Here is a 15,653-nt window from a genome sequence, read left to right on the forward strand (position 1 = left end):
CTGATGTGTTTGCCTTGCAGGGATTTGTTACATTGTTCCTTTCCCACACCATAGCTATCTCACCAATTTTAACCCAACCCAGACTGTTTGCATGTTGATTTTAACATACTTCTGGTTGGACATACCCTTGCCTTCATGAGCGGACCATCCCTTACCACATTAGGATGCTTTCCTAGGGCAACGGAGCCTCTTTCTGCAGGGTCCTCCCTGTCCCTCCACCTCCTTGCGATCCGTATGAGGAGGCACAGTGCCGCCACAGCCAACAAGAGACTGACCCCGGCGATGCCACCGGCCAGCCCTGCGTCCATGTCACCAAACAGCCGCTCCTCTCCAAACTGACTCCGGGGAACTAGAAAAGAATGCAGGTAAATATTTGCCTGTTTTGGGAAAGAGCTTTCTACAGATAGCACTTAGGAGCAAATTCCCTGGTAGATTTTGAATGGAAAGGCTCCTCCAGCTCTGAGGAGGTTCTAGGTGTCTGGACTCTGTTCATACAATAAACAATATGGCACGAGTGAGAGCAGTCAAAGTCAACAGTCAAAGACAACAAATGGTGTTTTCTATAGTTCATCTTGCCCCCCCCCCAAAACAAACAAACAAACAAACAAATAAATAGATAAATAAATAAATAAAATAGAATAAATAAAAAAGTTATTGGTGTCCATTATTGGTGTTACCATTACCAAGCAGTGGAAAGGGTCACTCTGCAGACAAGTTGAGTGGCAGAGGCTATGTACATAATAATTTGTATACTTGCTTGTCCTCATGTTGCATGTTAATCTGAACACCCTACTCCCTTTACTCCGTTTTCTCTCTCAATAATTGTCAAGTGTGATCACTCTTTTGATTTGAATGAGTGGAATGTTTGCATCAGACAAGTCAATGCAAAGTGTGGGCTGATTAGCAGTGAGTGGGGATCCCCTGGAATATGGCCGTGCCTCTCATCCAGCCGAAATGAATAAGTCGTTTGGCCGCGCCTAACTGTTGTGTAATGGGAAATGAAGTTGGCTAATAGAATAGAATGTGGACACAATGGCCATCAAGGTACTTTAGTCTTTAATTCCTTTCATCCACCTGGCTTAGCCATCACCATAACTATCTTGCCATTTTCAGGTGATGTTATTTGTTTGACTTTAGATGAACTAAAGAGGGGCTTCCCTATTGTGTTCTTAGAAAATAAATAGTGGGTGCGTGTGTTGGTGTGTTGGTGTGTTTGTGCGTGTGCCGTGTGCGTGTGTCTGTGTGCGTGTGTTTGTGTGTGTGTGCGTGCGTGCGTGCGTGCGTGCGTGTGTGCGTGCGTGCGTGTGTCTGTGTGTGTGTGTGTGTGTCTCTGTGTGTGTGTGTGTGTGTGTGTGTGTATGCGTGCGTGCGTGCGTGTGTGCGGGTGCGTGTGCGTGTGTGTGTGCGTGTGTGCGTGTGTGCGTGTGTGCGTGTGTGTGTATGTATACACAGATGATGCATGTTTACCTGATTGACCCTTCTGGAGAACTTCTATATCAACTGAAGTCTGAGTAGTCTCACCGGTCTCCAGGTCCATGGCAACCACCTGTGTTGTTGAAAATGATGTTTCAATACAGTTTCAATTCAGAAGTAACTTGGAGTTTTAGATTTACCAGTAATCTCACACATGTCCATATTCTGTAGTTCTGTGTTAATGGACCTCACCTTGAGAATGTGTCTATCAAATGCTTGGAGGAGGTCAGTCCTTGCAATCAGGAATCCATCCTGTGTTATGTGATAGAAGTTAGAACTCGAGCCCCTTGGTTGGATGGAATACGCCATCCTAGGATTTACACCCTGCAATTGTAAACAAAACTAATGACGTCACAAATATTTTGTAGGTAAGGGTAACTTTTTAAATATAATGTAGATTGATTTAGAACATTCTCTGAAGTTAATTATGAATGGGTTATCAAATGAAAAGAGTTTTTAACAGAATTGAAAAGGCAGACCAAGAATTTGATTATGTAATGGAGGATTTAGGTTTCTCCATTTGGATTTGTTTTTCTTGTTTCAACACAGTGTCTGAGTGTGGATTTGTTACACAATATCTGGCAGTCCCTCAGAAGAAAAATGAAAGAATTTTGCTAATACATCTCTGAAATCCCGGTCAATTGCTTGGACCATCAGGACGTCATTGCCATAAGTAGAGACCAGGGTTGCGGGACTGGAGCTTTCAATGACAAAGCCTTTGTAGGTGGTTTTGTTGAAGTGGGGTTGGAAATGGTTGTCAGCTTGAATATGCACAAGTGCTGTTGCCACTGTGTACTTCTTTGGGTCATTCTTCTGTGCAGCCTGTAGGTAGGTAGAGTATGGTATCAGAACATTCTCCTTCATCTCCCCACTGCTCCATCTCTGCATAGGCTCTTAGAGAGAAGTCTTACCATAATGCGTATTGTGTAGTTGGGTGTCAGCAGTCTGTTTTGCACACGCCTGGTCAGTGTGATCTCTCCAGTCGCATTGTCAATTATGAACCGCCCATGGTCGTCACCTGCAGGGAGACATGTTTTATGTTGTGGTGCCATTTCTGGTGTGAGGCAGATCAGATGTGATGTAGCAAGATGGACCGACCTGAAAGCAGGCTGTAGGTTATAGGAGCTTTGATGTCTTTGTCTCCATCTTCAGCATGAATGGGACCAGGAGAAAAATGTAACACGCTGTCCTGAAACATAACATGGAAAGTGTGTAGGTGAGTTATGATTAGAATGCAGGCCCAGAGTTCTCATATTCCAGTTTGGCCACTTAATTCCATTCATGTGTGAAATGTATAATGACAATTAGTGATGGTTTTAGTAGAAATGTGCCAATAGTTTTTGATCAGATATTCATGTGTATACTGTACCTGTTCCTTTTCTGTGATGTTGACCGTGTATAAGGGATTAGTGCAGATCAAGTCGTCCTGGGGCCGGGAGATGGGAGTACATGGCAGGAACACTGGGTACTGGTCATCCCCGTCCAGAACGTTCACAAGCAATGTCGCAGTGGTGTTGTACTTCTCCCGTGTGTTCATCTCCTGCATTTTTGTACCAGTAATCAGAATACAAACAAACAAACAAACAAACAAACAAACAACTCCAGTGGGGTATACTACAAATCTAGTTGAACATAACCAGGTTTTCTTTGGATAACCTGGATCGCTAAATACGAAAGTCGCAATCAGAGTTGAGTGGTACTACGAAACTCAATCACGGATGAATTTATCAAACTAGGCTTTCAGCTCAGATCTGTGCGCGTTCTCGTGGTTGGGGTGACTTTGACCAATCGGGAAACGTGGAGATGCACAAGACCGCCTCGGTTTAAAAACGATTACTTCCGCATTTATGAGCGGTAGCAAAATCTAGGGTGGTCTTTTTTAGTGTCTAACCTATAACATCAAAAAATCGATGGTCATCAGATATTGTATGCTATGCATGTCCATAAAAGTGATATATCTGCATGCGCATAGTTAAAGCGCCTTCGAGTTTCAAAATGTTTGAAGAGGCGGAGCTGCTCCAGTAGATGCTATGACAGATTCTCACACATGAGATGACTTCGTTTTTCAAGATAATTGATTGGTCACTAGTCAGTAGGATTAGTCAGAGGGCGGTGATTTTTCACGATTTGAGCTATAACTAAGCACATAACCTGCTCCTGACCAGGTTTGGTTGCGAGCATAAGATACCATGGTGATACAGCGACGCTAAAACAAATCCACTTTCGTATGACCGCATACCCCGGCTTTGAGCGCAACATACCTCGCTAACCCACTAATCGAGATTCGTAGTACACCCCACAGATGTTGTAACTGTTGTACTGCACATGATTGACTGTGCCACTGTGAATGGCTGTGGTACTCACCACTGCATATATGACCACCTCCAGTTGGGTCTTTGTCTCAAAGTCCAGAGGCTTGTCCAGGATGACTCTGCCACTGTTAGGCAAGTCTATTCTGAAGTAATCAGCATCAGGCTGATCAAACAAAGAGAGTATGTATTTAGTCATTTCTCATGGGTTGTTGTGTTGCTTTTAATGCATTACACTAAGTCATCACTCACCGATGTGTGATCAAGAATGTATAAAATTGTGTCACCATCAGCATCTTTGGCCTTCACTGCAAAAGCTTCTGAGTTTACTGCAGCAAGCTTTGAGAAATATAAAGATGTTTTTAATTGCTATGTTCAATTGATAATTCAACTACATTTCCTGTTGTTCATCGAGTTATTGTTATTGTTCAACTCTACGGTCTTAATATGAATGTGTTGAACACAACACAACTTTAGTTTTTTTTTTTTTTTTTAACATATCTCTACTGTATATCCAGAAAGGATCAACACGTTTTAAGAAATGAAACAGTAAAATAGTAACTGATACCTACCTCACTTATGTTCAGGGGTTGTATTGTTCTCTCCAAGAACCGTGGCTTATTGTCATTTTCATTCAAGATCTCAACCATGATTCTATATTCACTCTGTTAGGGATGATGGAAAGAAAATCATAACCTTATCAAAGGATACTCTACAGTGCAATCAGAAAGTTTTCAGACCCTTTCAAGTTTTCTACATTTTGTTAAGTTTCAAACTCATCTTAAAATGGATACATTTAATGTTTTTCTTGTTTGGAAAAGCACTCTGAGAGCGCAGACCTCCGCCAAGCACCTCCTGGATCGTTTCTTCCTGGGGTCATTTCAGAACTTTCCTGAAAATTTCATCGAAATCCATCTAGAGCTTTTTGAGTTACCTTGCTGGTAGTGAAAAAGTAGAGACCGCACTGAGGGACTGAGATTTATACAAAAACTGCATTTAAAAAAGCAGCAAACTTGCCGTTGAGCTCTGGTGCATCCTACTCATACCAATGGTCCTAGAGATGCTTCTACAACTTGACCTTGGCCTAAATAAATTCTCTGAACATTATTAGGAGAAGCACACATCTGTCTATATAAAGTCTCACCGTTGATGGTGTATATAAGAGTGAAAATCCCAAAGCCATGAGGAGAGAATTATCCATAAACCTGAGACTGTCAAGACACAGATCTGGGGAAAGATTCAGGAACAATTTCTGCAGCATAGAAAGTGCCCAAGAGCGTGGTAGCCTCCATCATTCTCAAATGGAAAAGTTTGGTACAACCATCAGGAAATCTGAAAATGTAATGGGTCTGAAAACTTTCCGGTTGCTCTTGCATATAGTGTAATAGAATGAAATATATATATCATATGAATGCCATACCTGTACTATTTCACCCTCATAACATGTCAGGAAGGCCATTAGCACCGACCCCATAGCCTTTTGACAATTATTAAGAAAATATGAAAAGTCAATGATTAGGACAAAATGACAGCACTAAAGGGAAAAACAAGACAGTTAGTCTGCTGATGCTGTATGCCTCTTACCTCCCGATCTAGACCCCTAGTGAAGGAGGAGTTCAGTCTGATACTTTGGCCCTCGAGGAAAAACCAGTCAGCATTCTCTCCTGTGAGGCACAGTCGAACAGGAGTGCTTCCAGGGTTTCCTTCCATGTTGATGTTTGCAACAAACTCCCCTGTCGGACTGTTCTCTCGAACAGAGGCAAAAATATCCTGCCCACCAAGGCATAGGCTGGCTAGCAATAAAACAGTAGAATTATCATGATTGCAACACACATTATCTGATCATTAGCATTCTTCCTGTGGAAAGGTTTTCGAAGATTTGAAACATGAGTGATGTCTACCTTTTACATGGTGGAAGAATATATTCATAGCCATTTGGCAAAGGAGAAGCTTCCAGGGAGTCAGCATGTTTTAAAGTCTTCCACAACAGCTGGGCTCTGGTTCCACTGTCTGTATGGGGAGAAGCAATAGCATTATGTAGGCTAGTTTCAAGATAAAGGGCAGATGTGTTTAGGGTAGCTTAACAAGAAAATGAAATCTCTTGAATTTTGTATTTCTGGAAAAGCATTACTGTTGCCACATGCAAATACCTCAGACTGCATTCTGTTGTTCTGTTGTTTGGCACAGTCACATGTTTTTGGTCAGAACATTACTTTTCCTTTTAATGACTGCTGCTTTTGAATGAGTAGGATTGTGCACAGTGTCTGCTGTGGAGGTATTTTACTGACCCGAATAGCCAAGCCTTGTACTGTATGTTTTCTCATTGAGAACTCATTTTGGATTAAAGTGTTTAACCCATGAATCTTAGTAGCAGTTGCTCTAGCAATACATTAAGCTCAAAGACAACAAAGTCTTTCTTGAGTAAATAACTCAGTTGGAGTACTATGCTGGATGTAAGCTATTTGACTTGAGACAGAGTGGGGTTGGTAATACTGACTACTAGTTTGCCCTTAATAAGCAGTTTGATTCTGTAAAAACTTAATGAAGACTGAATTAAATAGAACAATGTACATTAATGCAATGCACCTGAAACAATATTATTTTGACATTGTAAATCATAGTAAAGTTTATTATTATTATTATTATTATTATTATCGTCATCATCATTATTAACAATAATTCAATTCACACTTTTATCCAACTGAAAATGTACAGTTCGGAAATGTACAGTTAGCATAAAATTAGAGAACGACAGTAACAGTAACAGTATTCCAATATATAGATGTACATTGAAGTTTGTTTTCTCTCCTTATACAGTTAAAAACAAGGAGCTTGTTTAACCTCCTGCTGAGGTTGTTTTGGCTGAGTATTCCTGATGACATGTGTCCGCTAACACCTTCACTACTGGAGGCACGTTTTGGCCCTGCAAATCCAATTTAGAACCCCATGTTGCCCTTCTTCCACTTCACGTTTGCATTGAACGCACTGCACATACGCAAAAGCTACAATCTCCGTGTCGCTCTCAAATGACCTCGTCTGGGGATCTTAAATCCCTGTAGCTACACACAGGAGTTGATATTTCCAGATCTGTGTGTGTATGTGCACCTGAAATAACCGTAATGGTCCACTGGGTGTCTCTCTTCTCTCAGAGCCTGTCGCACAGAGACGGTGGGTGTGAGATAATGATCTTCTTAAGTGGTTTGGTGTTTATTAAAAGCTCCTCGTTAGGACTACGGTGCGGTGGTGAGAATAAGAAGGTCTGAGGGGCTTCAAAGTGAAGTTCAGAGTTCATGATGGTGTGAGCCGTGGGTGATCTAAAGGACACAGATGACCCTCCACTTCACAAAGGGTCAAGAGGTTCACAAAGGTCCTAAACTCTGGCCTGAAGTTCATAACTCCTTATGTAAAAACATGAATTGCCAATTTGCTTTGATCTGCTCCTCAAATGAGTCAGTTCTTTGTATGTAATTGTTTTACCCTTATGGAAGAATGATGTTTTGCAGAACACCCGTGGTGTGACTTGTAGCCTACTTATCAGAGATGAATACGGCTCTACTTGTGCTGTACACTTGTACTTGTAAAAACAGCATGGCAACCCTGCATCATCTCTTTGTTTGTTTTTTTGTGTGTGTAATCTGTTCAGCACATGCCACATAGCATAAATCTGGATTGTAGTAATACCACAGATGGCTATTTAGAAGCATGAATGTATCTTGCATATGAACAGACAGATATAAACTAGTTGACAAAAATGCACAGATACAGTCTACATAGCAACATTAAATACAAAGATTCCATTCTTCAAAATGAATAGACTGACAGTTAATGAATGAATGAATGAATGAAAGGACTTAGTTTGGTATTCAATGTAAAACATGTAAGCTCATAACTTTAACTTGATATACATGCCTAATCATTTTGTTTACTTGTTCTCAGGTCAGTTCAATGACATAAATTTGTTATACAATATGCAATTCATATAATGGTTAATGACCATATGGATTAGTGACTTAATGGCCATGAAATATGCTTCAGGAAGTAGGTCTGTGTCACACAGTATGATTATCGGATTACGGGGCAATGTAATTTGATATCCAACAACCCCTCAGTGCACATTGCTGATGCTTACACCTTCCTTTTCATCTGTGCATTGTGTATTGTGTATTGTTTGCGTATGGTGTAAGATCATTCAATTCTGTACCTCATTTATGGGAATTACCGAGGGCTTTACCACTGAGGGAAACAACACGGTGTCAGGTCAGACTGAGGCTTGTTTACTTTGTGGTTATGAAGGACATATTGAAAAGCTCTGTGAGGCCTCTTCTCTTTCATTTTCCCAGCACTAGACAGTCTCATTAGTCTAATGGGGTGACTGGACCAAACATCTTCAAAGCAATTAGGAGGGGGAGCGCGCTCGGTTACCATAGCAATACAACACCATTCTGTTTGAAAACTCAAGCTAAAAACTTAGCTACACTCAAGCATTGGGGAGTATGGGAGTTTTCTAAGTGACTCGGAAAAGTGTGTGATCTTAGACGTGTTCCATTCACTGGTATCCCTGATGTGTTCCATTCACTGACAGAGGCAGTGATTCCCCACACCTGTGCAGTCCTTGACCTCGACCCTCAAGCTTAACTCAACCATTAGCCTTTATCCGAGCAAATCCGCATAGATAAAGCAAAACAACTGACCATCAAGTTGAAATACATAGATATAAATCCATGGATCTCTAAACGACTAGAATAAGTTCCTTCTGTTTGACACACAAATACACATACACACAGAGAGACTGAACCCCATAGCAAACAGCAGTATGCAGAAGACAAGGCACATGCACAGGATTTCCCAGCAGCTCCATGAGTCATACTCACACTTGCATTTATGAAGGCATGGAATCTCACTCTGGTGCCCAGGAGCGGTCAGCCCTTGATGTGGAGGAACTCTGGGGCTCCAGCAGCCTCCCTCTCCAGACCGCGTCCCTGTCCCCCACGACACATCTCCCTCTTCCTCTCTCCCTCTGTCTCTCTCTGTCTCGGGGAGGGAAGTATCCACAGCAGCGCTACATGTAAACACACTCCGCAGGCCTGGATAAAGCAGCTCTACCTCACTGTTAAAGGATAAGGAAGGGAGCAAAAGGGAGAGGGAGAGAAGTGTGTGTGTGTTTAAAGAGAATTAAAAGCTTTTCGCCAAGCACAGACAGGGGGGGCTTAGAAGGCGTTCCCAGGACAGGATAGCTCAGTGGCCAGTGGGAGAGGTTAAATGGAGAGTGTGGACGCCGCAGGCTGAGTGCTAAAGAGGCTATTGTGTGCCAAGCTCCTGCAGCCTGAGCTGCCCAGAGCCTCCTGCTCCTCCTGCAGCAGCCGGCGCTGCAGCCTGGGGCACGTGTGCTCTTGACTGATGTGTCCTCTGGATGGATCACACCGCACGCTTCTCGCTCTGGTGGGACTGTGCCATCCACACTCATTGTTGGGACCCTGTTCACCTTGATGCCTGGATTGGTATTCCATTGGCATTGCCTGACTTTGCTACGCCAATCCCACCTTTTAGAAGCCCGCTGTGAGACTTGTGTTCATTAATTACATTTGACAAGGGATTATAGCTCAGCACTCGCCATCCCCCTCTCACCTTCATACTGTACCTATCCCAGCATGTGCTGTCCATGTTGCTCCACAACCTTATACTTTGGACACAATACTAGAACTCCAGAATCTGATGTGTTGTGGTCCTTACCTCCACTTGTTTTCATATCTTCCCCCAACTCTCTCAGCTTACTGCAAAGGCAGTAACAGGAGATAATTGGTTTAGTCCTCTTACCGCTGTGCTATGATTAACTGCTATTATGGATTAAACACTATTCAATTCACTTCCCATGGCTCTGTGCACATACACAATGGTGTCGGCCCCTCTTGTTTCTCGTACTCTAGTGTCTGCCTTGCAGTGCCAGACAATCAAAGAACATTAGGCCAGCTTGTGGCTCAAATGGACTTAATCATCAGACACAGGACTTCAATCCCTCCATGCCCTCCAATTCTCCCCCCTCTTTTATATCTGGCAGAACGTGGGAATTACAGTGTCCTATCTCCAATGCTCCCAGAGAAACCGATCAGACTTAGACTGAGCTCACCTTTCTATCCTGTTGCTCTGACTAGTGGCCGATGCCCTTGTCCTGTGGAAGACGTCTCAGTGACACATCAAAGCTCTCGTGCACGTCCACTCACAGTTATATACATGTGCACTTGTTATAGTTCTTTTTAATCTTCCCTTGTTTCTTTAAGTTTCTGAGGGGTGCAAAACACAAAAAAACACTTGCATCACTTCTAGGTTTCTTGTTGGAACAGGTGCATATTGCTCCTACACATGTTTGCCAGCATCTTAAGATCAAATACGTCTAAAGTTCACTCAACAAAGAGTTGCTTATTCTAATTAAATAGCTTTATTATTCTTTCATAATTTATTTGAAAGAATATCAAAATCTGGCTAACTGTGAGTGGGATTGGTACATTTGTGCTAAATCCCCTGGTACTGTGAATGGAGTGATTTTTTTTTTGTGTTAGGTTTAGTGGATCAACTATAAACATTGAGCTGTCCTCTTAATTCTCAGTCTGAATAATTCTAACTGTTGCATAATTGTGTTCCAGATTGTTCTGGTCTACAAATCTGATTTTCATTTCAGACAGTAGATGGCACTTTGGGGTTTGCAATAAATCAAAGGGGCAGTGTCCGTAGATCTGGGAAAATCTAGATTAATTTGATATATTTGAGATTAATAGAGAAAGAGCATTTTAAGAGTCAACTAAACCTTTCATCTTACATTTGATTCCACTTAACCACTTAAACCACAGCTATACTCAGTCAGAGCTTATGTTGTTCACACAAGTTAGCAGACCGCATACAAAGGGATGAAACAAATGCACAATTGGACAGACACCCATAACATGTAGGCCTACCACTTCTCATGATTCTCTTTTGAGAGGTTATTCATTTGTGAAACACCCCTAGTTTTAGTGCACAAGCAGAAAGGCCATTTCATTTCATAATGAGTAGCTAACCTGTTTTCAGAGAAGCATCATGAGTCATGACGATGGTGGTCTCATTTGGATATATGATATCTTTGATTGTCTTATTTTGTTTTGCAGATGCAAACATTGCATCAGCTAATTCCAGCAAAGTATTCAGTATATCCAATTGAAAAGTGTTAGACAACTATGAGGCGAGAATAAGTTTACAACAGGGGCGATACTGGAGGTGGACAGGAGGGACATGTCACCCTCAAATGGTGGTGTTTGTCCCCTCCAACTTTGTCATCTAAATGCTGGACAAATGCCAGGAACAGAGACAAGCCTAAACAAAAATGAGATAGCAAAATGAAAGCAGATGTGAAACAAATCTAGGCTATAACGCGTGGGAGCAAGCACAGGTCTTACCGGTACTAATTCATCATTGTTAGTTTCTGGTGGTAGCTTGCTAATCACTTAAGAAATACTTTCTGGCACCACATGGAAGCATAGGCGTTCAGTACTACAGTGCTTAAGAGGAAACGGTGTGATTGAGTGGTATTATTGTTTCCAGCCCAAAATACCCAAAATGCTGCTCCAAAAAAAAAAAGAAAAGGGGGTGGGGCATATTCTATGTTAACTTTGTCAAATTTACCACTCAGACTACAGCTGACTACTCCACAAGACAAGATCTTGTCACAGCCCTGCACTACGAGACAGATGTTTACCTTGACGATAAATATAGTATCGTGAGATAGGCTATTGTGGCACCCCTCGTGGAAGGCTGCTTGTATCATGTATTGATGAAAATCTTACTCTGATTAGATGTTGGAAACCAGCAACCTGATTGGCTGTTGGAATCCTCCAATCTGATTGGCTCCCAGAATCCTGCAATCTGATTGGCTACCAGATTCCTGCAATTTCATTGGCTGTTGGAATCCTGCAATTTCATTGGATGTTGGAATCCAGCAATCTGATTTCAATTATGACGTGACAGATGACTCAGTTGATGTGTGTCAAATTTCAATTCATGGAACCACCATGAGCACTTCTAGATTGTTTGGGGGACACTTGGCTGTGTTTGTCATAGAGTGATTGGCAGGATTCAATATTTCATATTCCAGATGTGTTTTTGCACTGAACTCCAATGTTTGGCGAAAACCAAGTACAGTACACTTAGGAAGGTGAATGTCCTTGAGTGGCCAAGTCAGAGCCCTGACTTGAATCCTAGAAAATCTGTGGATCGACTTGAAGAGAGCAGTCCATCGCTATTCCCCACAGAATTTGACTGAATTTGAACAATTCTGCAAGGAAGATTGAGCAAATATTCCCCAATCTAGGTGTGTAAAGCTAATATCCAGACATATCCAGACAGATTGATGGCTGTAATGAAAGCAAAAGGAAGCTCTACAAAGTATTAAATCAGGGGTATGATGACTTTTCCAACCCTAAGTGTCCAAGTAAACGTGGCTAGTGTGACTTGAACTTTGTGAGCAATCTGACAGGGAAGAACGTTTTGCATTTTGCATTTTTCGCCCGTCGCTGATCATTTCTCAGGAAGGGGCGGGGGCACCTTATTACTACTACTACTTAGTAGGCTTTGCTATGCAGTTAAATTAATGTGGACTTATTCTTTGCTTATTAAGACATATTATCAGTTTTAAGAATAGTGGAAGTTACTCTTTTTTTCCTTCATTTCTGGCACCCCCTGGATGTGCGGCGCCCTTAGCATTTGCCTTTACTGCCTATGCCACGGGCCGGCCCTCAGTGTGTGTGATCATTGCAGTTGCAGAGCTAGACTGTCTCCATGCGCTGTTGGTTAATGCACTGAGCTGGAAGCTGACCAGATAGCCCCAAATCTTCGTTTTTTTTAACACTATTATGTTCACATGAAATGTAATGTTTGTTTATAAAAACATAGCAAAGTGACCCATGGACATGTCCATGTCAATTTCCTTTGTGAGTTCATGTTCTCATGCAGATGTCTGGACACAGGTGAGGTTAGTGTAGTAGACCCTATTCTTCTCTTATAGAAAGTGTGCAGAAATAGCGAATTTACTGTAGGGAGAGTGGGGTAATGTGAGACACTGGGTAATGTGAGACACACCCTGTATCTAGGCAACAGAACACATTGGTGCCCATGTGACCATTTTGTTTTCAAGCCCTTCCCATTTCCCCTTGGCCATGAAGGAGAGAAGCTCGTTTTGCTGAGGTAAGCATGTTTTTTCCCAAAAAATGTTTTTTGTGCATGTAAAAGTAAATTTTCTTGCTGTCAACTTAATCAGCTGCTGTGCCAAAACGAATTGATTCAGGTAGAAAAACGTATATCATACCTGTTGATGAACTAACAACATATACAATCATGTGATGATGCTAGCTGAAGGTTAGCCTCAATTGCTTAGAGAGGTCATTTTTTCTAAAATGGTGGAGGTGGGGTAAAATGAGACAAATGGTGTGGGGTAAAGTGATACAGTGACTCACTTTACCCCACCATGAGGCACAAGTTAAGTTTAGTTTTAAACATATTTTAATGTGATTAATCATTATTATTTTTATTATTTATATATTATAATATATTATAATATTTATATAATGTATTAATTATCAATAATACATCATTATTATTATAATTTATTACATATGAATTCATATGTAATGTTACATTTTATTTTAAATGTGATGAACATTGTAGAAAAGCCATCATGCCAAGGCAATACACCAGGAAGACAACCTGGGGCAAAACACCCCTCGAGGAGATGGAGAGTGCAGCTGCTGAGGTCAAGGAAGGAAAGAAGTCTATCAGAACAGCTGCAAGGGACAGAAATATTGACTCCACTTGAGTGCCGTCAACTTGCATTTGAATATGCAGAGAGAAACAATATCCCTGTCCCTGCCAATTGGTCAAAGACACAATGTGCAGGTAGCTAGGGTGCAAGAGATCACATGATTATATAGGTTAATTAAGGCCTAACTACTAAAGCTATCTTAATCTTATAATAATAATGAATTATCTACTCTAAGTGAAGATTGGTTTCGCAGCTTCCTAGCACGTCGACATCTCTCTGTCCGAACTCCAGAGGCAACATCCCTGGGAAGGGCTACAGCCTTCAATAAAACCACAGTCAGGGAGTTCTTTGACAATCTGGCTGTAGTGATGGACAGATGACAGAATTAATCATTTAGTTGCAAATGCTTTACGGAGGCTTTACCTGTGAGATCTTTGATTCTGATATGGTTCTTACTATGCCTCTCATCTTTAACAGGCATGCATACCCTCCACACATGATTTATAATGTGGATGAGTCAGGTGTCTTTACAGCACAAAAGCCACAGCAGGTAAGCTACACATGGACACTAGAGGGCAAATTAAAGGAACACTTCACCGTTTTTTTCATATTAAACTGTGCTATTTCCCTAATTAAGACGAGTTGATACATACCTGTCACGTTTCATATGGAGGTGTTTGGTCACTTCTAACTCTGTTTGGATCCTAATGAATGCATTGGGCTAGCTAAGTGCTATCAAAGTTGTGCCGCGCGCCAGAGCCAGTGAGTGCACGCATTGAAGCGTGAGAGGTATGTATCAACTTGTCTTAATTAAGCGAATAACGTACGGTGAAGTGTTCCTTTAAAGTGCTAGTAGGCTACATATTAAAAATTCTGGTACATATTAGGTTAAGAGTATGGCTCTAGTAGGCTACACATTAAAATGCTGTGCACAGTAAAGTGTTGGTACATGTACAATGCTCTGTGAATTGGATTAAATTAAAAAAAGATGTGGCATATGTTTCCAAAGCAGATGTGGTGAAGAAGATGCCTGAACCTAAGAGGCGTGGTGGAACCACCCGTAGAGAGCAATTGTTCATCTTCGCCTGCAAGAGTAGAGAATGACTGATGCTCTAATTTAGGATCTAGTCCTGTTGAGTCCCAGGCTGTTCTGGCTCTAAGGGTCCTGTGTTCTGACCCACAGACTGTGTTCTGTTGGCTGAAATTGTTTATTATCATTATTATTATTATTATTATTATTATTATTATTATTATTATATGTGTGTGAGTGTGGGCTGTGTTCAATAATATTTTTATATTAAGACTTTTATACAGCCTACAGGATATTTTGTAGTGTATAAGTTGAATTACAGCAAGGTGATTTCTATCTCTCAATTGAATGTTAATTAAACATTTTGAATTACATTATGTTGTATTTGATTTTGTTTAGAATCACTTTCAAGTGCTTAGGAAATAAAATGCTTAATTGACCAATCCCCATGATTCTATTACTAGTCAGGATTCTAACTGTTACAACATCTGTTGTTGTTTCAGAGTGGAAAAACTATGTGAATCAGTTTACCCCAAGCTGGTTCACTTTACACCATTGACTTTTCTGGTATGTCTCATTTTACCCCGAAGCTGGGGTAAAGTGAGACACAAGACCACTTTTTTAAAAAACATTATATTGTCACTGCCTTTCATCCTAAATACATTCTGATCATTACCATTGCAAGGAAACATCCTGAATTAATGGGAAATGTGTCAATTTCACCGATATATCATTTAAGCTCGCTTGGAGGGGAGCAAATGTAAAAAATGTCTCACTTTACCCCACTCTCCCCCTACAGTGTTTACAAAATGTTCCTGTGGGTGGGGATGGGTGCAGTATCTGTCCCTGTTTAGTTATTGTTGCAAACAGTTTTTATTTGTTGGCCTATTAGCTCATGTTAGCGGTTCTAAGCTCTAGTTCTAAATTCTAAGCCAACAGAACTTGTTGCTGTGATGACGGCATAGTCAGAATGTCCATTCTTTAGAGACAGTGACATGGCTACAATTCATCTAGCCATGTCACATTTTCAGCACAGACACACACAGTTTATTTAGTCCTT

This window comes from Sardina pilchardus, chromosome 17 (assembly GCF_963854185.1).
Source record: "Sardina pilchardus chromosome 17, fSarPil1.1, whole genome shotgun sequence".
In the NCBI taxonomy this organism is placed as follows: domain Eukaryota; kingdom Metazoa; phylum Chordata; class Actinopteri; order Clupeiformes; family Clupeidae; genus Sardina; species Sardina pilchardus.